Genomic DNA, 25,539 nt, shown 5'->3' with positions numbered 1-25,539 from the left:
TCACAGCTGCACATATGTCCGGCCTTTACGAAAAATTCACTCGAAGCCTCGATCTGATCGGTCTTCTCGAGAGTGCTAGCTCACGAGAAGACCTTCTTCTTGATCGATCTGGATCTTTTTTTTAAATCTCTAGAATCTTTTTAGAGATTGATGATGAACTTTTAGAAGAGATGAGGTGGTGGAAGAAAGATAAAGAAGAATTTTTTTTTTCTAATTTATTCTCTCTTCCCAAATCCTTAGAACTAAAAATCTTAAATTCAGATTTTGGTGCACACCCAAAGAGAGAGGACCCTCCTCTCTATTTTTCACGTCATGAACTATGCCCAAACTTTCTTCACATGAATACCTCTCTTCTAGTATCTTACATGCACAAAAGAAACCATAAAAGCCCCTTTTATAGGCATGTAAGGAGGTAGGGTGAAAAGTCCTAGTGATCCTGGACTCTTACATGATTCCACCTCCCTTCATAATTCCACATCCTAAAATATGCAAAAAAATATGGGATGCTCCTTCCCTTATTTTTTCACGGTAAACCAACTCTCCAGCTGGTCTCTCACAAAAAATCTCTTCAAAATGTCACACATATATGGAGAAAGAAATTTATTAGCATGGAGAGGTTGATCTGGATGAGAACAGATTCTCTTGATAAGAAATATTTTGAAATCTAATTTCAGAATCTTTCTTTTATCAAAACTAAATTAGATTTGGATGTAAGATAGAGAAGGAAAAGGACTCTTTGATGTGAAAAAATCTCATACAAGACAATTTTGTGCATAGAGATATATGGTATGCAAATTTGGTTGGCGCAAGGGAGAAGAGTCCTATTCCAATAAGGACTCTTAATTTCCTTATTTAGATCCAAACCAAATCACAATCAAATAAAATATATAAAACCCAATCTAATTAGATTCATAAATTTTAAATCAAATTTTAATCAAATTAAGAATTGATTGAACTAAAGTTCTGATCAAATCAGGGATAATTCTCTCTTAGCGATTACGTCATTTCATAACCTAATTGGATCAAACCTAATTGAATCTAATTCAATTAGATTTTGTTTAATCTCCTTTGCTCAATCAAATTGAGCTAATCAATAATCTAATTGTTAATTAATTTTTTATTAATTTATTAACACTTGATGAATTAATTTATTATAATTTTTGTATAAAGTTAACTATCAATCGAATTAACGATTAAGTCCTTGAACGATTCTCAATTGTTGATCAGCCACATGATCAGTCAGAAACTTCTTTTGAGTGTGACCCCATAGATTCAAACCTAAGTCGGTAGCATAGAAATACCTTTCTAAACTAATCGATGTAACCATCTAGCAATGATGACCCAATATCTGGATAGGTTAAATTATGGCGAAGCAACATTCAAGAACCTATTGGTGTATGGTTACTGTATAATTTATCCCTTTGATCCTAATACTCGAGGATGACCTAGGATTTAACTGTCAATTCTAGATAAGTCATCCATTTTGTATTTCAATCTTTTTCAAATCCATCACATAGATTATCCGGGCTTAGATTTTGCTAAATTGAAATATACTAATACATATTTCTTACTAATTCGAAAGGGTCAATCCCATCTTGACTCACACCGACTTGACAAGTACTTGACTGTACCCAAAAATTTTCTATCATCGAATTAAAAACTCAGTTAGTCTGATACCAAAGTATAGTGAGTTGCTTGTAAGTCATCATGGTGATCTCAGATCGGAGGGACACTTATATCCATACCCTTTGCGAGCTACCCTTGACAGCAGAGTGCTCCACAGTTGGTCATGTTCAGTGATGATGTACCCCTATATCTCACCTGTATGCCATACCAATTCTCTATACTATTTGATTACAAAGACAATCAACGTATATGGCACACAACAACCTACACTTGATATTGTTATCATTTTAGTAATAGCGTATCATTTGATCGCGAACCAATTTAAGGACTATGCGATAAATCCTCCTTTATCGATCAAAGTAGTCTTAAGGACTTTATCACAATATAGGAGTTCGTTAGAAGATGTAATCTTATGATGAAAAATATCAAATAACTTTTATTATTTATCAATTCATATATATTTATAATTAGCACAATCGTCAAATGATTGGATTTATGATACAATTTCTAACAACTCCCTCTTGGACTAAAACCAATCAGTATAGTATCATATACCCATCTTCAATTTATCATCTTAAAACTCCTAGATACTAAGGCTTTAGTAAATGGGTTGGTTAAGTTCTCTTTTCCATCAATCTTCTAAAGATTGACGTCACCTAAACAGATTTTTTGAATAAAGTGATAGCGATGCAAAATACTTAGTAAGCTAATGGGACTTTGGCTCCTTGGCATAAGCTATGGCTCCAGTGCTGCACAATATAGCAGGACCATCATTGGAGGATGCCACTCCTAGCTTATCAATGAATTTGTACAATCACATAGCTTCCTTGCAAACATCAGATACTGCAATGCATTCAGCCTCACAATTTGAATTTGTCTATATTTTTCTGCTTGGAATCTTTCCAGTAGATTACTTCATTATTTAAAGTAAAGATGTATTCTGACATGTTCTTGCTATTATTATATCCAACTGAAAATTAGAGTCATACTCCACAAGTTTTAAGTCAGATTCTTCATAACCAAGTCATTGGTCCTTAGTATTTCTCAAATACTTAAGGATGACCTTCCAGTGATTTTCATTCGGATCTTGCAAGTATCTACTCACTATCCTAGTGAGTATACCATATCCGATCTTATACATGGTGTACATGATAGAATAAATTCTACTCATAAACACCCTATGTATATTAGACTGGAAAAAGTTAAGTAGCTTCTTAGATCTATCTTTATAGATCTTCATCTCTAGAATGAGAGATACTTTTCTCAAGTCCTTTATGAAGAATTATGATACTAGCAAAATCTTTGTTCCCTGTTATATAAGGAATCTCATTTCTGATTAAAAAAATTTTATTCATATACAAAACAAGAAATACACTCATAAAACTATTAACCCATTTGTATTTACAGGATTCTTCTTCGTTCTCAATAAAGTCATACGTTTGATCACTTATCAAAATACATGTTCCAACTCTGAAATATTTAGCATTGTCGCAAGAGAAAATATCTCGTTACGATCAATACCATAATGCTGACAATATCCTTAGGCAACCAGACAAGCTTCGTAGGTCTCCACCTTCTCATCTGTGTTACTTTGATCCTATTGAAGATCCACTTGCACTCTATGAGCATTTATCCCTTCGAGTAGATCAATGAGTGTCCATACACTGTTGACCTTCATGGACTCTATTTCGGACCTATGGCTCCAAGACATTAATCGGAGTTAGACCTCTGTATGGTATCCATGTAGATGATCAAATTCTTGTTGTTCTTATCGAGTTCAATAGGATCACATTCTGAATCTAGATACTGAAGTATCTATTCGACGGATGTGGTACTCTATCGAATCTCCTTAATAGTGCCTCTACAATGGGTTTCGAGTTTGATCTGATTAAATTCGGTTCTATGGGTTCACCAGATTATGTCGGTTCTTCTACCAATCAAAATTCATAAGTTCTATATTAAAAGCATCAGTACCTTCATCAAGGTACTTCTTTTCTAAAAAGAATGCCAAACAACTCTTGTTCTTTAGCATGATAGAAGTTATATCCCCCTAGATTCTTTGGTTATCCTACAAAATAATATATGTAGGATCGGGATTCAAGCTAATTGGTCGGTAAATACTCGACATAAAACAAACACTCCCAAACCCCAAGATAAGAAAGTATTAGCTTATGCCTAGTCCATATCTCATATAGAGACTTTGCGACTGATTAATTTGGAATCCAATCAGAACATAACAAATAGTCTTAAGAGCATAACCTTAAGAGGAGATTGGTAGACTTGTAAACCCCATTATGGATCGAACTACGTCTAACAAAGTTGATTCCAACAGGAGAGAATCCTTTTCTCTTCTAGATATGTCAAAAATTTATCAAAAGGATATTCTCTTTTTTGGTCTGACCAAAAGACTTCAATACTCTTTCAATTTCATTTCTCTACCTTATTATGAAATTATTTGAACATTTCAAATAATCTAAATTTATGGCAAACATATTTGTAGATCCAATACATCAGTATATATCAGATTTAGAACATCATTAGCTCATTCATCTTTTCCAGCAAAAGGTGATTTGGTCATCTTATTAAGGAGATAGGATTGACAGGTTGATAATGATTCATAATTATTGATCTTAAGAATTATCTCCTATTGATCTTATTCTTATTTATATGATCGAGCCTAAATTGTCAAAGATAGACTTTCATGACAGTATCTACTTTAAGAAGTTTGTTTGATTGTGTACAATACATTAACAGGCTGTAACTATTTATAAATATCATTTCTCAATTTTTTACATAATTTTGATATTATTCATAATGATATCAGAAAATTATTAGACAGTAGTGACAATCACTAAAACAATATTGTTAGAATTGAAAATAGACTTGATGATTTCTAAAATCAGGATTGGAACATAACTTCCAACTCCAATGTTCAGAAATTTCTTATTATTTTCAAACTTTCTACTAACCTGAAGTTGTTGCAATAATTTGCATGGACTTTCAATATCCAATATCTAGGTAGTAGTATCACAGATAGAAAAATCACAAGGTGTTATCATATAAGTACCTTTCCAGCAATTCTTTGCTGATTTCTCTTTTTTTGCCTGTTCGGATCAAGGGACTTTATCAGACTAGGTTAATGTTAGACTCTTTTGTCAGTTTGGGCTTATTAGCCCAAGCATGACTCTTTTGAACTTTTTTTTTTCTCAAAAGATTGTTCTTCTACTGAAGACACATCTTCAGAGGTGTGAAAGAACTCTTTCAATATTTAAAGAATTTTTTTTCACTAAGCATCATCGAATTTACAACTAAATTTGTGTTCTTTACTGCTCTTAATAACACCACACAGTGATATGATCATTTGGCCACTTTTGATAAGTACCTTTGATCGTATCATATGTGTTGGATGTGAGAACTTCGATGTTGGATCTATAATCATATATAGGATCCATTCATGCTCTAGAACTATTTACAACTTTCGATACCAATTATCGAAGTTGGGTCTTATAAATTAGTCACTGTCAAATAGTGAATGGAGCAACGGACATCTGGCCATAACTGAAAGAAAAATACAAGACCTTTATATTTATGAATTGATTAAGTCTAAAGACTTGAACTTTAGTCTAAAAATTTTTTCACTATTTTTGTTGAATTGGTAGCCTCTACCTCCAATCAGAAGAATTATCTTAATTCCTTAGCGGGTACTAGAATCCACACAGACTGCATATAAGTTCGAGTATGGCTTGGTCAACCCATATGCATCTATGGGTAGGTTCTCAATCAATTATTTCTCTAAATAATTTTTAATAATTAATTTTATCTCAAATTTTATTTCAGTAGGCGATGAGCCTCCACTGAAAGTTTTGGTTAGGCAAACCATGAACATGAACCTACTCAATATTTTTAACTAATGAATGATTAGGCCTGAGGATGGCTCGATCAATCCAACCATCATCAGATAGTACAACAGAGTTATCATATAATGAATGATAATTTCATCATTCAGAGAGAACACCAGACGGATGGCACCTGCAATGTCAATCAAAAATAATGGATCCATTATCATTCACCTTAATGGGAGGCTATGATCTAGTTATCCCCATAACTAGCTCATTTTATGGATCTAATAATTTAAAAGATTTAAGAATCAGTTTAGAGAAGAGATAAGAAGAGATCAATCAGTAAACCACAATCCTCTGACTGACTTCACTAAGTCATTGAATTGGATCAGGGTCATACTATTTGAAATGGCACCTAGATCAATCACACTGATCAACCTTAATGGCATGGGTCAACTCGAATCACTTAGCGATCTAATTAAGACATAATTCATTAAATTGGCTAGGTAAGTAAGATTTATGGGAGGATCTGCTAAGCTTGCCTTAGATACCATCAAAATGGTCAGGTAAGTCACTTCCAATTAAAAACTATCGATCGAAATACTAAACTTACCTTAGACACCAATTGGTTAATTAGTTTTGATTTGACCAACCTAATGATTTAGGTTCAACCACTGAGCCACAATCAAGGTCCATTTGGTCTAATCAAAGATATGGACTTGACCATCTACAACTATTGTATTGGTTCTAGAAAAATCCTGATTTAATCTAATTCAATATTTGGTTAGATTTAATCAATTTTTTTAGTTAGTCCATTAACTCTTTGATTCTAATCTGAGGTCTAACTCAATTAAAAGGATTTGATTTGAGCTAACCCATGCCCCCATATTTTATGCGAATGGCATTAGATCTTTAATTCACAATTCTAGATCTAATCGATTTTATACTTAGTTCTCAATTAAGTTCAATATCAACATGAGTTTAGGTTATTGTTTGAAATAATTTTAATATTTTATTTTATAGATAATTTATAATAAATATTATACAAAGATTTTTTATTCTGAAATTGGGTTGACTCAATCAACATTGAGCCAGTTACACATAGAGATTGGGTCGACTCAATTCAAAATTGGATCGGCTCAGTAATTGTGCGAGCACGATTCAAGGAGTTTCAAATCTAAAAATTCTTGCATAACACTAAAATAAAATCAATCATAATATTTTTAAATTATATCTAAAATTTTTATGATTCAAAATTTTATTTTTTTATGATTAAAATAATTTTAATTACATAGATTAGATGTCTTATTTTTCATATAGCTTTGTATCACATACAACAAATCTAGGGTTTCAAGATCTAAAATTTTACAGAAAGTAAGTTCTTCCTTTTATGTTCTTCTTCATGGGATCTAATCACATGGCATCCCTACATGCTATCTGAGCACCCCATCAAATGGGAAGAGAGGATCTTTAAACCTTTCTTGCTCCTATGACCAGACGGTCTGATGATCAACCCAATCCAAGTACTTACTAATCGGATCATCTAATCTAATCACATATCATATGTGCATGAATTTAGATCAAATCTAAATTACATTAGATCTGATTATAATTTTAGATCATATCTAAATTAGATCATAAACATCATATGCATGACATAAAATCATATTTTATCAAGGATCAGCACAAACTAGGATAATCTTTTCACTGTAAGGGGTAAACCTTACAGCAGGATAACTTTATATCAGTTTGTATGATCAACCATTAATCAAATTTAGATCTAAGATATCACATATCAATTTTAAATAAAATTAAATTTTAAATTTAATATGCACATATAATAAGTCATAACGAATCTGGCTCTGATATCATTATTGGGATGCATAGGCAATTTCATGCATGTATTTCGAAAGTTTTTCAAATAAATTACAATGGAAGATAACTAAATTAATTAAATTAATCTAACACGCATATAATTTAATCATCAAATCAATCTACTCTAGGATCTATGATATGATATGTTACATATAAAATCTAAAAAATACTAAAGATAAAATTAGCATGCATGCATGTGAGCAGTAGATCATATCTACTTCTAATCTAAGTTCAAAACTCGATACCTGAGCACGGGTCGATGATCTCCGCTACTGAGAGACATGGTAGAGAGGATTTTTATTGGTTGCTCATAGCCACACATGCATCCAGCCTCTATAAAAAATTCACTCGAAGCCCCGATCTTATCGATCTTCTCGGGAGTGCTAGCTCGCGTGAAGATTTTTTTCTTGGCCGATCTGGATCCTTTCTTTAAATCTCTAAAATTTTTTCAGAGGTTAAAGATAAACTTCTGGAGGAGATAAAAAGGTAAAAGAAAGATGAAGAAGAAAATAATTTTTTTTTAATTTATTCTTTCTTCCCAAATTCTTAGAATAAAAAATCTAAAATTTTAGTTTTTGCGCACACCCCAAGAGAGAGGACCCTCCTCTCTATTTTTCATGCTATGAACCATGCCCAAACTTCTTTCACATGAAGATCTCTCTTTTGGTATCTTACATGCACAAAATAAACTACAAAAGCCCCCTTTATAGGTATGTAAGGAGGTGAGGTGAAGAGTCCTAGTGATCCTAGACTCTTATAGGATTCTGCCTCCCTTCACAATTCCACATCCCAAAATATGCAAAAAAAATATGGGACACTTCTTTTTATATATTTTTATGGTAAATTAGTTCTCCAGCTAATCTTCCATGAAAAATCTTCTCAAAATATTACACATATAATGAGAAAAAAATTTATTGGCGTGGCAAGATTGATTTAGATGAGAACAGATTCTCCTGATAAAGAATATTTTAAAATTTAATTTTAAAATCTTTTTTTTATGAAAATGAAATTAGATTTAGATGTGAAATAGAGAAGAAAAATGACTCTTTGGTGTAAAAAAATCTTACACAAAATAATTTTGTGCGTGGAGATATATGGCATGCAAACTGGGTTGGCGCAAGGGAGAAGAGTCCTATTCCAATAAGGACTCTTAATTTTCTTATTTGGATCCAAACCAAATCACATCTAATTTAGATCAAATAAAATATATAAAATTTTATCTAATTAGATTTATAAATTTTTAATCAAATTTTAATCAAATTAAAAATTGATTGAATCAAAGTTCTGATCAAATCAGGGACAATTCTTCCTTAGCAATTAGGTCATCTCATAACCTAATCAGGTCAAACCTAATTAAATATAATTTAATTAAATTTTATTTAATTCTCTTTGCTCAATCAAATTGAGCTAATCAGCAATCTAATTACTAATTAATCCTTCATTAATTCATTAACACTTGATAAATTAATTTATTACAACTTTTGCATAAGGTTAACCATCAATCGAATTGATGATTAAATCTTGGAATGATTCTCAATCATTGATCAGCCACATGATCAGTCAGAAGTTTTTTTTGAGTGTGACCCCATAGGTTCGAACCTAAGCTGGTAGCACAGGAACACCTTTCTGAACCAATCGATGTAACCATCTAGCAATGATGACCTGACGTCCGGATAGATCGAATGATGACGAAGTAACATTCAAGAACTTGTTGGCGTATGGTTACCGTATAATTCATCTCTTTGACTAATACTTGAAGACGATCTAGGATTTAACTATCAATTCTAGATAAGTCATCCACATTGTATTTCAATCTTTTTCAAATTCATCACATTGATTACTAGAGCTTAGATTTTGCTAAATTGAAATACACTGATGCATATCTCCTACTAATTCAGAGGGGTCAATACCATCTTGACTCACGCACCGACTTGATAAGTATTTGACTGTACCCATAAATCTTCCATCACTGAATTAGAAACTCAATTAATCTGACACTAAAGTACAGTGAGTTGCTTGTAAGTCACCGTGGTGATCTCAAGTCGGAGGGACACTTATACCCATACCCTTCACGAGCTATCCTTGACAGCAGAGTGCTTCCTAGTTGGTCATATTCAGTGATGATATACTCCTACATCTCATCTGCATGCCATACCAGTATCTCCATACCATTTGGTTACAAAGACAACTAACGTATATGGCACACAATGATCTATACTTGATATCACTATCGTCCTAGTAATAGTATTGCTCCTTGGATTGATTTTGATGATTACAAAGCAATTGAATGGGTTACTAATGATTTTCGCTTGAAAAAGACTTATTGCATTTCAGGGGCAAAATCATAATTTTATCAAACTCTGATTTGAAAGCATCAAGTGCTAGAACAAAAGATTTGTGATCTATTGGTGAAAATTTTATAGTTTTTGGATATGTATTTTGAAAGATATCCATGTTTGAAAATTTGAGTCGACCTCATGAGTCGACTCATGGCACAATGGGTTGATTGGCACGTAGAATTTTCTGGCTAGCACAGTCTGTGAGTCGACCCTAGGGGTCGACCCCCAGGCATGAGTCGACCCATAAGTCGACCTCTGCTGTTTTTAGGCCAAAATTACAGAACCATTATTTTCTGCTGTTTCCCACAGAGGTCGACCCCATGAGTCGACCCATGAGTATGAGTCGACCCATGAGTCGACCCCTGTGACAGGAAAGTTCCACAACGGCTAGTTTTTAACCCATTTTAAGTGCATTTAATGCTCATTTAATGTGGACTAACGGCTCTATTTCAGCCCAGATTGCTCTCCACCATTCCTTAAAGTTATAAAAAGGATAAAAAGGTGGGAATCATCAAGAAGAGAGATTTTTGAAAAGAGAATTTCAAGTATACTTTTTAGCCCTAAGCAAGAGCCCACTCAAAGCATTCAAGAAGCTTTTAATTCAAGCTCATCAACTCCTCAAGTGCTCATTCAAGTCTCCAACCACCTTGAGAAAATCAGAAAGATGGTTCTTCTATTTGAGTAAAGTGTATTTAAAGTCACATTCACTCATTAAAGGAGCTTCTTTTTCATTTTCTGTGCTATTGATTGTAATACTCGGTTTGAGTTATTATTTTTATTTTAAAAGGGTTCCAAAACAAGGGAAGGTTGATCCGAACCGTGAATCAGATTGTATTGGGTTGGTTTGTATCCGAAAAATAAATGGACTAGCTTGGGATAGCTAGAGTCAGAGTTTTCGACGAGTGTATTCAGGTTGAATACAAGTTAGTGGATTGGAATTCTCAAGTAGGAGCTTGGGGAGTGGATGTAGGTGCAAGGTTGGCACCGAACCACTATAAATTTTTTTATTTGTGTTGTGCCTAATTGCTCTTCTTTGGAACTTATTTATTCTCTTGCCTTCTTGCATTTAACCATTAGCCTTGAATCAACTATACTCTTCTTATTTATCTAGCTATTGTTAAACAATTTTTATAAGGTATAAGTTGAGTTTAAAATTTTTAGAAACCCAATTCACCCCCCCTTCTCTTGGGTTGCATAGCTGGGCAACAAGTGGTATCAAAGCCCAGTGCTCTAGCCCTACTTTGATCTAACCAATCAAAGAGCTAAAGATTTATGGCAACTCAAGTTGGCACTTCTCTAGCCGAGGGGCAGTCCACTAACCGACCTCCACTTTTCAATGGGTCTAACTATACCTATTGGAAAGCTCGGATGAAAATCTTCATTCAAGCACTCGACTATGATATGTGGAGTATCATAGTAAACGGCCCTCACACACCCACTAAAATTATTGATGGTGTGGAATCAGCCAAACCCGAAAAAGAGTGGGATGAGGTTGATAAGAAAATGGTCCAACTAAATGCTAAAGCTATGAATATTTTATACTGTGCTCTTGATGCTAATGAATTTAATCGCATTTCAACTTGCTTGTCTGCTAAAAAAATATGGGATAGATTAGAAGTAACCCATGAAGGAACTAATCAAGTAAAGGAGTCTGAAATTAACATGCTCGTACATAAATATGAACTTTTTAGAATGGAGCATGATGAGTTTATAACTGAAATGTTTACTCATTTTACTGATATTATAAATAGTTTAAAGAGTCTTGGTAAGTCCTATTCTAACAGTGAGCTTGTAAGAAAGATTCTCAGGTCCTTATCAAGAACTTGGAAAGCCAAAGTGACCGCTATCCAAGAAGCCAAAGATCTAAACATCCTACCCTTGGAAGAGCTTCTTGGATCATTGATGACACATGAGCTGAGCATGAAATAATATCAAGAGGAAGAAGTCAAAAAGAAGAGAACAATCACCCTCAAATCCACAGCTCAACCAGATGAAGAAACTGATGACACCGAAAATGAAGGGCAGGATGAAGAGATGGCACTCATTACCAGAAGGTTCAAAAAAATTTTGAGGAAAAAGAAACAAGGAATGAGGAAGAGGCCACTCACAAAAGGGGAACATAGCAAAGAAAAGGATAAAGACCAGCCCCTTATCTGCTATGAATGCAAGAAATCGGGATACTTCAAGTTCGAATGCCCACAATTGAAGAAGGATCCCAAGAAGTACAAGAAGAAGGCCATGATGGCCACTTGAAGTGGGAGTGATGACTCAAGCTCCGAAGAGGAAGACTCAACTGAACAAGCCAACTTGTGCCTTATGGCACATGAAAATGAGGTAAATTCTGAAACTCCTAGTGACTTTACATTTGAAGAACTGCATGAAGCTTTTTAAGATTTAATTGATGAACTAAAGAAACTAAGGATAAAGAACAAAGATCTAAAATCAAAAAATCAATCTTTACTGAAATAAAATGAGAGCATTTCAATTGAAAAATCTATCCTGATTCAAGAAAATCAAAATTTAAAGAATAAAATCGCCAAGCTAAAATCAATAGTTGAAAAATTTACCTTGAGTTCTAATAAACTTAATATGATTCTTGAAAATCAAAAGGCCGTGTATGATAAGGCTGGACTTGGCTATAACCCCTTGAAGAAATAAAAGTATCTGAAAAATATCTATGTAAACTCTTCAAGTAACAAGTTTTCTAATATTACTTGCTTCAAATGTGGTAGAGTAGGACACAAGTCATACACTTGCTTCTCTAACAAATCTGTAAACTCAAATGTAAAGAAAATATGGGTTCCAAAAGGAACCATTATGACTAACCAAAAAGGACCCAAGAAAGCTTGGGTACCTAAAGCAAAAACTTGACTTTTGCCTGCAGGTGTGTCTAGCATCCCAAGGAACAAACAGAAAATGGTATCTTGATAGCGGATGCTCGAGACACATGACTGGTGATGAATCTCAATTCATCACACTTGATGCTAAGAATGGAGGGATGGTCATCTTTGGAGACAATGGTAAAGGAAAGATCATCGGTATAGGTAACATTGGTATCACTCCCTCCAAGTATATTAAAAATATTTTGTTAGTAGATGGTTTAAAGCATAATTTACTAAGCATTAGTCAATTTTGTGATAAAGGATATAAAGTTATTTTTGAATCTTCTGTTTGCATTGTAACTAGTCCTATTAATGAAGGCATCAAATTTGTTGGACATAGACATGGTAATGTTTATATGGTAGATTTGAATGATCTATCCAAGATAAACATGCAATGTCTAGTATCTTTGAATGTCAAGATTAATGAGACTAGTTTGCTTTGGCATCGTAGGCTTGCACATATTAGCATGCATTCACTTTCAAAACTCATTAAGAAGGAATTGGTTCTTGGTTTGCCAAAATTAAATTTTGAAAAGGATAGAATCTGTGATGCATACCAACTAGGTAAACAAATAAGAGTTTTATTTAAATCAAAAAATATTGTCTCAACTTCTAGACCTTTAGAGCTATTGCACGTGAATTTATTTGGACCTACTAGAACTACTAGTCTAGGAGAAAAACGATATGGTTTTGTAATTATTGATGATTTCTCTCATTTTACATGGATTTTCTTCTTGGCACACAAAGATGAAACTTTTCAAGTTTTCTCTAAATTTTATCGAAAAATCATAAATAAGAAAGGATTTTTAATTCAAAATATTCGAAGTGATCATGGAACTGAATTTGAAAATCAAGACTTTGAAAAATTTTATGATGAAAAAGGAATAGGCCATAATTTTTCTGCACCTAGGATACCCCAACAAAATGGAGTAGTAGAAAGGAAAAATAGAACTCTAAAAGAAATAGCCCGTACCATGCTATGTGAAAGCAACCTTCGAAGATACTTTTGGGCGGAAACTATTAACACAGTGTTGGTGCAAAAATCCGCTTGCGCCGAAGAAGCTGGAGTCGAGGGAGTCGCAGTCGCCGTCGGGACCTGCAAAAGAAGTCTAAACCAGAGGTGGAGTTGCTCCGGCAAGACCCTCCGACGCTCAAGTCAGTTCTCTGCCTCAACAAGAATGGAGTGCTCGAACGGAAATTTTAGCAGAGTTTTTAGGTAAAAACGAGAGCTTATAGAATAACGTATCTGGGGTTTCCCTTTTATAGATGGAGGGGGCAACAAATTGATAGCGACGCCTGTAACAGTCTGGTAGTGGGCCGTCCAGAGTCAGGAGGAATTTATTGCGGAGGGTAGTGGAGTAGGATCGTGGCTATCGCCGTGGCTCATCACGTGGAATCAGTTACGGGGAATCGAGCGGCGTCCGCTGTCGTGACTCGTCAGGGAGTGGTGGACTCGCACAGAATCCACCGTAGGGAGTGGAGCAGAGTCGTGGCCGTTAATACAGCCTGTCAGGGAGTAATGGGGCTACGCAGGGTCCGCCGCAAGGAGTGGAGTAGTGGTGTCCATTACTGTGGCTTGTTAGGGGATCCAGACTTGTTGGACGAAGTTCGATTGGAGTCGGTAGCGAGGTCCGGCACCCGTAGGAGTTTGGACGAGGCTTACCAGCGGTAGAAGTCATGGACGGAGCCCGGCTCTTGTAAGAGCTCGGGCGGGGTCTTCCTTGCTGCAAAAATTATGGGCGGAGCCCGGCTCCCGTAGGAGTCCGGACGGAGTCTTCCTTGCTGCAGAAATCATGGACGGAGCCCGGCTCCCGTAGGAGTCCGGGCGGAGTCTTCCTTGCTGCAGAAATCGTGGACGGAGCCCGACTCCCATAGGAGTCCGGGCGGAGTCTTCCTTGCTGCAGAAATTGTGGACGGAGCCCGGCTCCCGTAGGAGTCCGGGTGGAGTCTTCCCTGCTGCAGAAATTATGGACGGAGCCCGGCTCCCGTAGGAGTCCGGGCGGAGTCTTCCTTGTTGCAGAAATCATGGACGGAGCCTGGCTCCCGTAGGAGTCCGGGCGGAGTCTTCCTTGCTGTAGAAATCATGGACGGAGCCTGGCTCCCGTAGGAGTCCGGGCAGAGTCTTACTTGCTGTAGAAATCATGGACGGAGTCCGGCTCCCGTAGGAGTCCGGGCAGAGTCTTCCTTGCTGCATAAATCATGGATGGAGCCCGGCTCCCGTAGGAGTCCGGGCGGAGTCTTCCTTGCTGTAGAAATCATGGACGGAGCCCGGCTCCCGTAGGAGTCTGGGCGGAGTCTTCCTTGCTGTAGAAATCGTGGATGGAGTCCGGCTCCCGTAGGAGTTCGGGCGGAGCGACGGGAGCTCACCAATAGTTGTTGAAAGTCGGAAGAGACTCGCGAGGGTTGACCCTGCCAAGAACTTCGGTCGAGGGTATTTTATGCCCAACACCAGTCCCCCCACTTCCGAGTTTGAATTTCGAATGAAGGAAGTACGGAGAGGTTGTCGCAGCCGAAGTTCTCCCCCTGACGTCTGGGCGCAACCGTCCTCGGATATGTTGGCATTTAATGCATGCATGTGAGAGCCCTTTTTCCGATTAGGGCGATCTGAAGAGTCTTTTCGGAACTCCCACCGAGATGTGATCCTAAGCGTTGCTCCATGGAAATTTGCGAACAGTCAATCCTCGATAGCGACGAGTGGGACACGCGGGACACGTGGTAAGCACCGGTTGGTCTAGAGACGCCCGCCATCATAATTGCGCTAAAATCTGCTGCCTATTTAAACCCCCTACCCTTCCTTCGGGTCTTCACTTCGCCAAAAGGACGACACCTTTCTTTCGTCTGAGAGCCTAGCTACTCACCCACTCCCTCGGTGCCCCTGTCAACTCCGAGCGTCCTCCGCGCCGGTCTTTGCCATCTTCAGCCCCCCGATTCCCCTCTAAGGGGTTTCCCCGCCATGTCCTCCACTCCGGAGGCCATCCTCAAGGGGATGTCAAGGGCTTGGAGGAAGGCAAGGAGGAGAACAGCGGTCCATGAGTTGTTCGATCATCGAGCGGCCGCTGAAGGTCCCCGTCGTTTCAAAGGGGGCTCGAGGAAGAATTTCTTCAACAACAGGGGTTTAATAACGGGGACCGCCGGTAAAGGCGTTCTGCCCGAGAATTTCGGAGTAGCAAGACGGGGTGATACCGATCAGGAGGGCAGAGCTGTCGTCACAAGCTGTGACGGGATCCTTGATGTCGTCGGGGCCAAGGGACCAGAAGCGGTCGGCATCGACGGTGGGGCAGTAAAATTTATTGCGGGGACGGTGGAAGTAGCACATGCCGACCTTGCCGGAGCATTTTGGACGGCGGCTGTCACGGAGCATTCGGTGATGGCGCATATCTCTGGCGCCACCACTGCCTCCAGGGTGACTCCGGTTCTTCTTGAAATAGGTCTTCGTCGCTGCTGCCGTTGCCCTTACTGCCCCCTGGAATCTATCCCATCTTTTTCCCCCTGGGGTTGGGACTTCGGAGGTGGAGCGAAACAAGGCGGAGCGAGAGCCGATAGGCCTGCCACACGCACTAGAAAACGCGGCTGGGAAGGACAGAAATGGGAAGAGAAGTTTGCAGCTTGAAGCGGCCTCCGGTGTATCCTTTCCAAGCCATGTTCTCAGGCCTTGTAATAATGTATTCTTTTCTGGCCCTCCGGGTCTTGTAACGTACATCTTGTTAGTTGAAAAATGAGAAGGAGATTTTGTTACCTCATCCGCACCTTGCATCGAATTGTTGTCTGTCGAACTTCCTTCCTTTTCTCATCTTTTCTTCTTCTTTCTTCTCTATTCTTCTTTTTTTTTTTTTTTTTAACGTCGTCCTAAGGCCACCGGTGGCCCTTTTATTCATGTTGAATTATCGTTTGCCGAGCTCCTTTTCGATTTTTGCATCGTTCGAAGATACCCGGTTGCCATCGCATCGACCCATCTTCTCCGTCAATGGCCACAGACTCGCCTGGGGGCCATTCGGGCTTGGTGTCCCCCTCAGGGCTTGAGCTCGGAGGTCCGAGCTTCCGTCACCCTGAGAAAGTTGTCCTACCTTGGATTTGCGTCGAAAGCTTCCTTGAAAGCTGGGACTCCTGATGGGAGCCCCAATCCCTGCTGTGACAGGGTTCTCTGCACCTTGGACACTGTTTGTTTTCCAATCATCGCTGATGTGGTCCATCACCTTCCTTTTCCTTTTTCGCTTAAAATTTTTCCTCCGCTCTCAGCGAGGCTACGGGAGTTCGGCTCCCATAGGCGAAGTCGGGGTGAAGTTCGGCTCCCGTGGGAGTCTGGGCGAAGATCACTAGCAGTTGAAGTTGGTGACGAAGCCCAGCTCCCGTAGGAGTCCGGACGGAGTCCTACCTGTGATTGGAGTTGCGGACGGAGCCTGGCTCCCGTAGGAGTTCGCTCGGAGCTTACCACCGGTTGAAGTTGGTGACGGAGCCCGGCTCCCGTAGGAGTCTGGTCAGAGCTTACCACCGGTTGAAGTTGGTGACGGAGCTCGGCTCCCGTAGGAGTCTGGGCGAAGTCCTCCTCGCGGTAGAAGTTGCGGACGGAGCTCGGCTCCCGTAGGATTCTGGGCCTTCGACTTCGCTCAATCTAGGGCGAGGTTCTCCTCCTGTCCTTAGCAGGGCTGTGGGGGCGCGTATGGACGTTGCAGGGCCTCTCCCCCCATCTGGTCTAAATAGAACCGGGCCTTCGACTTTGCTCAAGTTAGGGCGAGATTTTCCTCCTGTCCCTAACAGAGCTGTGGGGGCACATATGGGCGTTGCAGGGCCTCTCCTCCCATCTGGTCTAAATGGAACCGGGCCTTCGACTTTGCTCAAGTTAGGGCGAGGTTCTCCTCCTGTTCCTAACAGGGCTGTGGGGGCGCATATGGGTGTTGCAGGGCCTCTCCCCCCATTCGGTCTAAATGGAACCGGGCCTTCGACTTTGCTCAAGTTAGGGTGAGGTTCTCCTCCTGTCCCTAACAGGGCTGTGGGGGCACATATGGGTGTTGCAGGGCCTCTCCCCCCATCTGGTCTAAATGGAACTGGGCCTTCGACTTTGCTCAAGTTAGGGTGAGGTTTTTCTCCTGTCCCTAACAGGGCTGTGGGGGCGCATATGGGTGTTGCAGGGCCTCTCCCCCATCCGGTCTAAATGGAACCGGGCCTTCGACTTTGTCGGGACAAGGTTTCCCTTTCGTTTCTGATGCAGTTTGTTTGAATTGTCCAAAGACATACAGGTATGCAACTTTCAATTAAAATGAAGTTATTGGTAGTACATCCGTAAGTTTTCCGAGCTCCATGATCGCGGGAGGTCGGCTCCTCCGAGTTCCTTAAGATAATAAGTTTCGGGCCGGACTACTTCTTTGACTTCATACGGTCCTTCCCAGTTTGGGGCGAGTTTTCCTCGGTCCTGAGGTTGCGAGACGGCGGCTCGTCGAAGCACTAGATCCCCCGCTCTAAAGGCTTTGTTCTTGACCCGGGCGTTGTAATATCGAGCGACTTTCTGTCTGTAGGCTGCCATTCGAACCTGAGCTATCTCCCGTCTTTCTTCCAGCAGGTCGAGGTTGGCTCTAAGACTTTGCGAATTTTGATGTTCGTCGAACGCCATGACTCATGCCGACGGGAGTTTAAGCTCGATTGGGATGACGGCTTCCGTACCGAAGGCTAAGGCAAAGGGGGTCTCCCCCGTAGGTAGCCTCTGGGTAGTTCGATACGCCCACAACACATGATAAAGTTCTTCCACCCAAGTTCCCTTCGCTTTTTCGAGCCTTCTCTTAATCCCCTGCAAAAGGGTTCTGTTGGTCACCTCAGCTTCGCCATTCGCCTGGGGATGGGCTACTGATGTGAAGTTGTGGGAGATGTTTAGATCTTCACAGAATTCAGCGAATTTCACTCCCGCAAATTGCCGTCCATTATCAGTGATTAGGGTTCTAGGCAGATCGAACCTACACATGATCGACTTCCAGGCGAAATCTTGCACTTTTGCTTCTGTGATTTTCACTAGTGGTTCGGCTTCGACCCATTTGGTGAAGTAGTCGATCGCTACAAGGAGGAACTTCCTTTGCCCAGACGCCATGGGAAAGGGGCCAAGGATGTCCATCCCCCATTGTGCAAAAGGCCATGGGACACTCAAGGGTGTGAGCTCGGTGGCGGGCTGTCTCTGGATGTTGGCGTATCTCTGGCATCGATCATACTTTTTGACATATTCGATCGAATCATGATGCATTGTCGGCCAGTAATACCCTTGGCGGAGCAACTTGTGGGATAAAGATCTAGCTCCCAAATGGTTTCCGCAGATTCCTTCATGCACTTCCCACAAGGCGTAGTCAGCCTTCGAAGGCCGGAGGTATTTTAAGAAGGGCAAGGAGTATGATCTCTTGTACAATTTGCCCTCATAAAGATGTACCGGGAGGCTTGGTTCCGGAGCTTTCGAGCTTCTTTCGCATCCTGGGGGAGAACTCCATCTCTGAGATAGATTATCAGTGGGTCGACCCAGTTGGGCTCGTGGTCAATCTCCATCACGGGCCACGATTCTTCTGTACTCGGGTGTTTTAGAACTTCAAAGAGGATGCCTTTGGGCAATTCGGCCGGAGCCAACGTCGCCAGCTTGGAGAGAAGGTCAGCCCTGGTATTTTCCAACCTTGGGATCTGTCTAATGTTGAAGCTGCCAAAGGCGGGGGTGAGCTCCTTTACCTTCTCAAGATATTTGGCCATACTGTCCTCCCGTGCCTCGTAACTCCCGCTGACTTGCCCCACCACTAGTTGAGAGTCACTATGTACCTAGAGCTAACTTATTCCCAGCTCTTTGGCGATCCTTAGTCCTGCGATTAGAGCTTCGTATTCCGCTCCATTATTTATTGCGGAGAACTCGAAATGCAGAGCGTATTCCGTGATGACTCCCTCTGGACTGACCAAGATCAGGCCTGCACCTGCGCCCGACATGTTGGAAGATCCGTCCACATAGAGGGCCCAAAAGCGATCAGAGGGATCGGCCTCTTCTTCGGAGGAGTTCGGTTGGGACTTCAGGTCGTCAACTTTGCTTTGTTCAGGTTCAGCCTCCTCTGGGATGGTACACTCTACTATGAAATCTGCCAATATTTGGGCCTTCACTGCTGGTCTGGGTCGATAATTGATGTCGAATTTCGTGAGCTCGATCGCCCATTTTGCAATCCTCCCGGAGGTGTCTGCCCGGTGCAAAACCGCCTTGATTGGTTGATTGGTGAGTAGCGTCACGGTGTGCCCTTGAAAGTAGGATCAGAGCCTCCGGGCTGCAATCAACAAGGCGTAAGTCAATTTTTCTAATTTGGTGTACCTGGTCTCGGCGTCCCTCAACGCGCGGCTAACGTAGTAGATCGGCCGCTGGACTTTCATTTCTTCTTTGACAAGGATGGCCGCGAGGGCCATGGGAGAGACCGCCAGGTATAAAAATAGCTCCTCCCCAGGCTCAGGCTTTGCTAACAGCGGGGGTGAGCCAAGGTAGCTCCTTAATTCTTCGAACGCCTGTTGGCACTCAGAGGTCCAACAGAAGTTCTTCGGCTGCTTGAGGGTTTGAAAGAAGGGCAAGCACCGTTCGGCTGACCTTGCGACGAAGCGATTAAGGGCCGCTATCCTCCCCGTGAGGCACTGAACTTCTTTTATCGACTTTGGGGTGGCCATCTCCTGGATGGCGTGAATTTTCTCTGGATTGACCTCGATCCCGCGCTCTGATACCATAAAGCCCAGGAACTTTTCTGAGGTTACGCCGAAAGCGAATTTAGTTGGGTTCAGCTTCATTCTATATTTTCGGAGGGCGTCGAAGGTCTCCTCGAGGTCGGCGACATGATCTCTGAAAGATTTACTTTTTACGAGCATATCGTCCACGTAGACCTCCATGTTACGGCCGATATGCTCCTTGAAGATTTTGTTCACCAACCGTTGGTAGGTTGCGCCCGCATTCTTGAGGCCGAAAGGCATGACCCTGTAACAGTAAAGGCCACGATTAGTGATGAAAGCTATCTTTTTCTCATCTTCCGGTGCCATTCTAATTTGATTATAGCCAGAGAACGCGTCCATGAAGGTGAGGAGCTCATGGCCCGAGGTCGCGTCCACCAGTTGATCGATTCTGAGAAGGGGGTAGCTGTCCTTCGGACAAGCTTTATTCAGCTTTTTGAAGTCTATGCACATCCTCCACTTGCCGTTTGCTTTTTTGATCAGGACAACGTTGGAAATCCAATCAGGATAATTGACTTCCTTAATGAATCTGGCCTTAAGGAGCTTATCCACTTCCTCGGCTATCGCCTTCTGCCTCTCCGGAGCATGACTTCGGATTTTTTCTTTCGTCGGTCGATACTTTGGATCGACGGCCAGATGATGCTCCATGACTTTCGTGTCAATCCCTGGCATGTCTGCTGGAACCCAAGCGAAAACGTCTGCATTCCTTCATAGAAAATCAATGAGATGCATCCGCACCTCCTCCCCTAGGTTGGAGCCGATCATCGCTACATGCTCCGCACTCCCGTCGTTCAAAGGGATTGGTACCAGATCTTCGATTGGGGTGCCCCTCTCTTCGGTGAGGTCATCGCGAGCATCCAGTCCATCGACGGGGCAGGAGTCAGATTGATCGCTTCTTCGCAAGGCTATATTGTAGCAGTGTCTGGCCAGGGCTTGGTCTCCCCGGACCTCTCCGGTCCCCTGGTTGGTGGGGAACTTCAACTTCAAATGGTAGGTCGATACGACGGCTCGGAGAGCATTGAGGCTAGGTCGGTCGAGGATTGCATTGTAGGTGGATGGTGCCTTCACCACCAAGAAATTCACCAGGGCCCTGGATTACCTTGGATATTGACCTGCGGCCACAGTCAAAGTTATTATTCCTTCCGTCAGAACGGTGTCGCCGGTAAACCCTACCAAAGGGGAGCTAATCGACCTCAGATGGCTGTCAAGAGTGGACATTCTTGAGAAGACATCGTAGAACAAGATGTCGGCCAAACTTCCATTGTTGACAAGAACGCGACGGACATCGTAATTTGCTATATTCAAGGAAACTACGACCGCATCGTTATGAGAGAATTGGACTCCCTGAGTGTCTTCTTCGATAAAGGTTATGGGCTCTTCAGTCTTTTGCCGTTTGGGGGATACAGCCGGTATGTTGGTCATTTTCTGTCGGGATCCTCCCGAGATGGTGTTGGCGAAATCCGTCGGAGGCTGATCGCCCGGCCACTCCATGCCGACGACCATAGCTAGAGGGTGCGAGGCCTGGGAAACTAGAGGCGAGATCGAGGTCCGAGATATGGCTGCGGAGGTCGTGGGTAGCTGTGTGGATGCTTCACGAGAAGGCATCGGGCGAGGATCCAGTGGGGGAAAGGAGGAGTGGGTGCCAGAGAAGATGACCGGAGGCGGTCCCGTTGAGCGCTCCTTTAAGAACAGGGATGCTGCGAAGACACAGGCTCCTTCCTCTAGTGCCAATCCTGTTGGTGCAAAAATCCGCTTACGCCGGAGAAGCTGGAGTCGAGGGAGTCACGGTCGCCGCCGGGACCTGCAAAAGAAGTTTAAACCGGAGGTGGGGTTGCTCCGGCAAGACCCTCCGACGCTCAAGTCAGTTCTCTGCCTCAACAAGAATGGAGTGCTCGAACGGAAATTTTAGCAGAGTTTTTAGGTAAAAATGAGAGCTTATAGAATAACGTATCTGGGGTTTCCCTTTTCTAGACGGAGGGGGCAACAAATTGATAGCGACGCCTATAACCGTCTGGTAGTGGGCCGCCCAGAGTCAGGAGGAATTTATTGCGGAGGGTAGTGGAGTGGGATCGTGGCTATCATCGTGGCTCGCCACGTGGAATCAGTTATGGGGAATCGAGCGGCGTCCGCTGTCGTGACTCGTCAGGGAGTGGTGGACTCGCACAGAATCCGCCGCAGGGAGTGGAGCAGAGTCGTGGCTGTTAATACGGCCTGTCAGAGAGTAATGGGGCTACGCAGGGTCCGTCGTAAGGAATGGAGCAGTGGTATCCGTTACTGTGGCTTGTCAGGGGATCCAGACTTGTTGGCCGAAGTTCGGTTGGAGTCGGTAGTGAGGTCCGGCACCCGTAGGAGTTTGGACGAGGCTTACCAGCGGCAGAAGTCATGGATGGAGCCCGGCTCCTGTAAGAGCCCGGGCGGGGTCTTCCTTGCTGCAGAAATCGTGGGCGGAGCCCGGCTCCCGTAGGAGTCCGGGCGAAGTCTTCCTTGCTGCAAAAATCATGGACGGAGCCCGGCTCCCGTAGGAGTCCGGGCGGAGTCTTCCTTGCTGCAGAAATCGTGGATAGAGCCCGGCTCCCGTAGGAGTCCGGACGGAGTCTTCCTTGCTGCAGAAATCATGGATGGAGCCCGGCTCCCATAGGTGTCCGGGCGGAGTCTTCCTTGCTGCAGAAATCGTGGACGGAGCCTGGCTCCCGTAGGAGTCCGGGCGGAGTCTTCCTTGCTGCAGAAATCGTGGACGGAGCCCAGCTCCCGTAGGAGTCCGGGCGGAGTCTTCCTTGCTGCAGAAATCGTGGACGGAGCCCAGCTCCCGTAGGAGTCCGGGCGGAGTCTTCCTTGCTGTAGAAATCGTGGACGGAGTCCGGCTCCCGTAGGAGTCCGGGCGAAGTCTTCCTTGCTGCAGAAATCATGGACGGAGTTCGGCTCCCGTAGGAGTCCGGACGGAGTCTTCCTTGCTGCAGAAATCGTGGATGGAGTCCGGCTCCCGTAGGAGTCCGGGCGGAGTCTTCCTTGCTGTAGAAATCGTGGACGGAGCCCGGCTCCCGTAGGAGTTCGGGCAGAGTCTTCCTTGCTGTGGAAATCATGGACGGAGTCCGGCTCCCGTAGGAGTCCGGGCGGAGCGACGGGAGCTCACCAACAGTTGTTGAAAGTCGGAAGAGACTCGCGAGGGTCGACCCTGCCAAGAACTTCGGCCGAGGGTATTTTATGCCCAACACATAACATGTTACATATTAAATCATGCTTTAATTAGATAAATTTTAAAAAAAATTCCCTATGAGCTTTGGAAAGGAAGAAAACTTAATATTGCATATTTTCATATTTTTGGTAGCCGATATTTTGTACTAAACAATGGTAAAGAAAGACTTGAAAAATTTGATGCAAAATCCGATGAAGTAATTTTTCTTGGTTACTCCTCCACTAGTAAAACTTTTAGAATTTTTAACAAAAGAACCTTAGTAGTAGAGGAGTCAATACATGTTGTCTTTGATGAAACTAACGATCTTCCTTTAAGAAAGAATGAAGGTGTTGATGATGCAGATCCTCTAATAGAAGGAATGAAGGAGATCACTCTGAAAGATTCAATAATTCAAGATGATGAGAAACATGAAGACAAACAGGATGAGGGAGGTGAAGAACAACAAGAACAACCTCAAGGTATAAATGACCTACCCAAAGAATGGAGGTATGTTCACAATCATCCTAAGGAGCTAATTATTGGTGATCCTATGCATGGGGTAAGAACTCGTTCTTCACTTAAAGATGCATTCAATCATTTTATTTTTGTCTCTCATCTTGAACCTAAAACCATTGAAAAAGCTGAAAAAGATTATAATTGGATTAATGCAATGTAAGAAGAACTTAATCAATTTGAAAGAAATAATGTATGGACTTTAGTATCAAGACCTAAAAATTATTCAATAATTGGCACAAAATGGGTTTTTAGGAATAAATTAGATGAACATGAAAATGTAATAAGAAATAAAGCAAGATTGGTTGCTAAAGGTTATAATCAAGAAGAAGGAATTGATTTTGATGAGACCTTTGCACCTGTTGCTAGATTAGAGGCAATTAGACTTCTACTTGCATATGCTTGCTTCATGAAATTTAAATGATTCCAAATGGATGTCAAAAGTATCTTTTTAAATGGATATATTGCTGAAGAAGTCTATGTAGAACAACCCCCTGGTTTTAAAAATCATGCTTTTCCTAATCATGTTTTTAAATTAAATAAAGCTCTATATGGCTTGAAACAAGCACCCAGGGCTTGGTATGAAAGGCTAAGCAAATTTTTACTTAATAATAATTTTTCAAGAGGTAATGTAGACACAACTCTTTTCATTAAAAGAAATCAAGATGATATATTAGTTATACAAATATATGTTGATGACATTATTTTTGGGTCTACTAATGAAACTTTTTGTCAAGATTTTGCAAAGCTCATGCAGGGGGAGTTCGAGATGAGCATGATGGGAGAACTTACATTCTTTCTCGGACTCCAAATCAAACAAAAGAAGGAATCTCTATCACCCAAAGCAAGTACACAAGGAAATTACTCAAAAGATTTGGAATGGAGAACTACAAAGCAGTTGGCACACCCATGAGCCCTTCATGTAAGCTTGACAAGGATGAAGAAGGTAAAAATGTAGACTTAAAATATTATAGAGGTATGATTGACTCTATACTATATTTAACTACTAGCAGACCTGATATTATGTTTAGTATTTGTCTTTGTGCTTGATTTCAATCTAATCCTAAAGAATCTCACTTGAATGCTGTTAAAAGAATCCTTAGATATCTAAATGGTACACAAACACTAGGATTATGGTACTCTAAGAACTTATTAATTGATTTAATAGGATATTCAGATGCTGATTTTGCTGGATGTAGATTAGACAGAAAAAGTACTAGTGAAACTTGCCAATTTTTTGAAGTTAACATAATCTCCTGGTTTAGCAAGAAATAAAATTCGATAGCACTGTCTACGGCCGAGGCTGAATACATTGCAGCCGGAAGTTGTTGTGCTCAAATCTTGTGGATTAAGCAACAACTCGAAGATTTTGGTATCAAACTTAATGAAACTCCCATAAGATGTGATAACACTAGTGCTATAAATCTTACTAAAAATCCAATTCACCATTCTAGGTCTAAACATATTGAAATCAGGCATCATTTTATAAGAGAACATGTTCAAAATAAAGATATAATTCTTGACTATGTTTGTACTGAAAAATAATTAGCCGACATCTTTACAAAAGCCCTAAGTGAAGATAGTGT

The sequence above is a fragment of the Elaeis guineensis genome, chromosome 1, assembly GCF_000442705.2.
Source record: "Elaeis guineensis isolate ETL-2024a chromosome 1, EG11, whole genome shotgun sequence".
NCBI classification, from domain to species: Eukaryota; Viridiplantae; Streptophyta; class Magnoliopsida; order Arecales; family Arecaceae; genus Elaeis; species Elaeis guineensis.
This window is presented reverse-complemented; position numbering follows the sequence as displayed.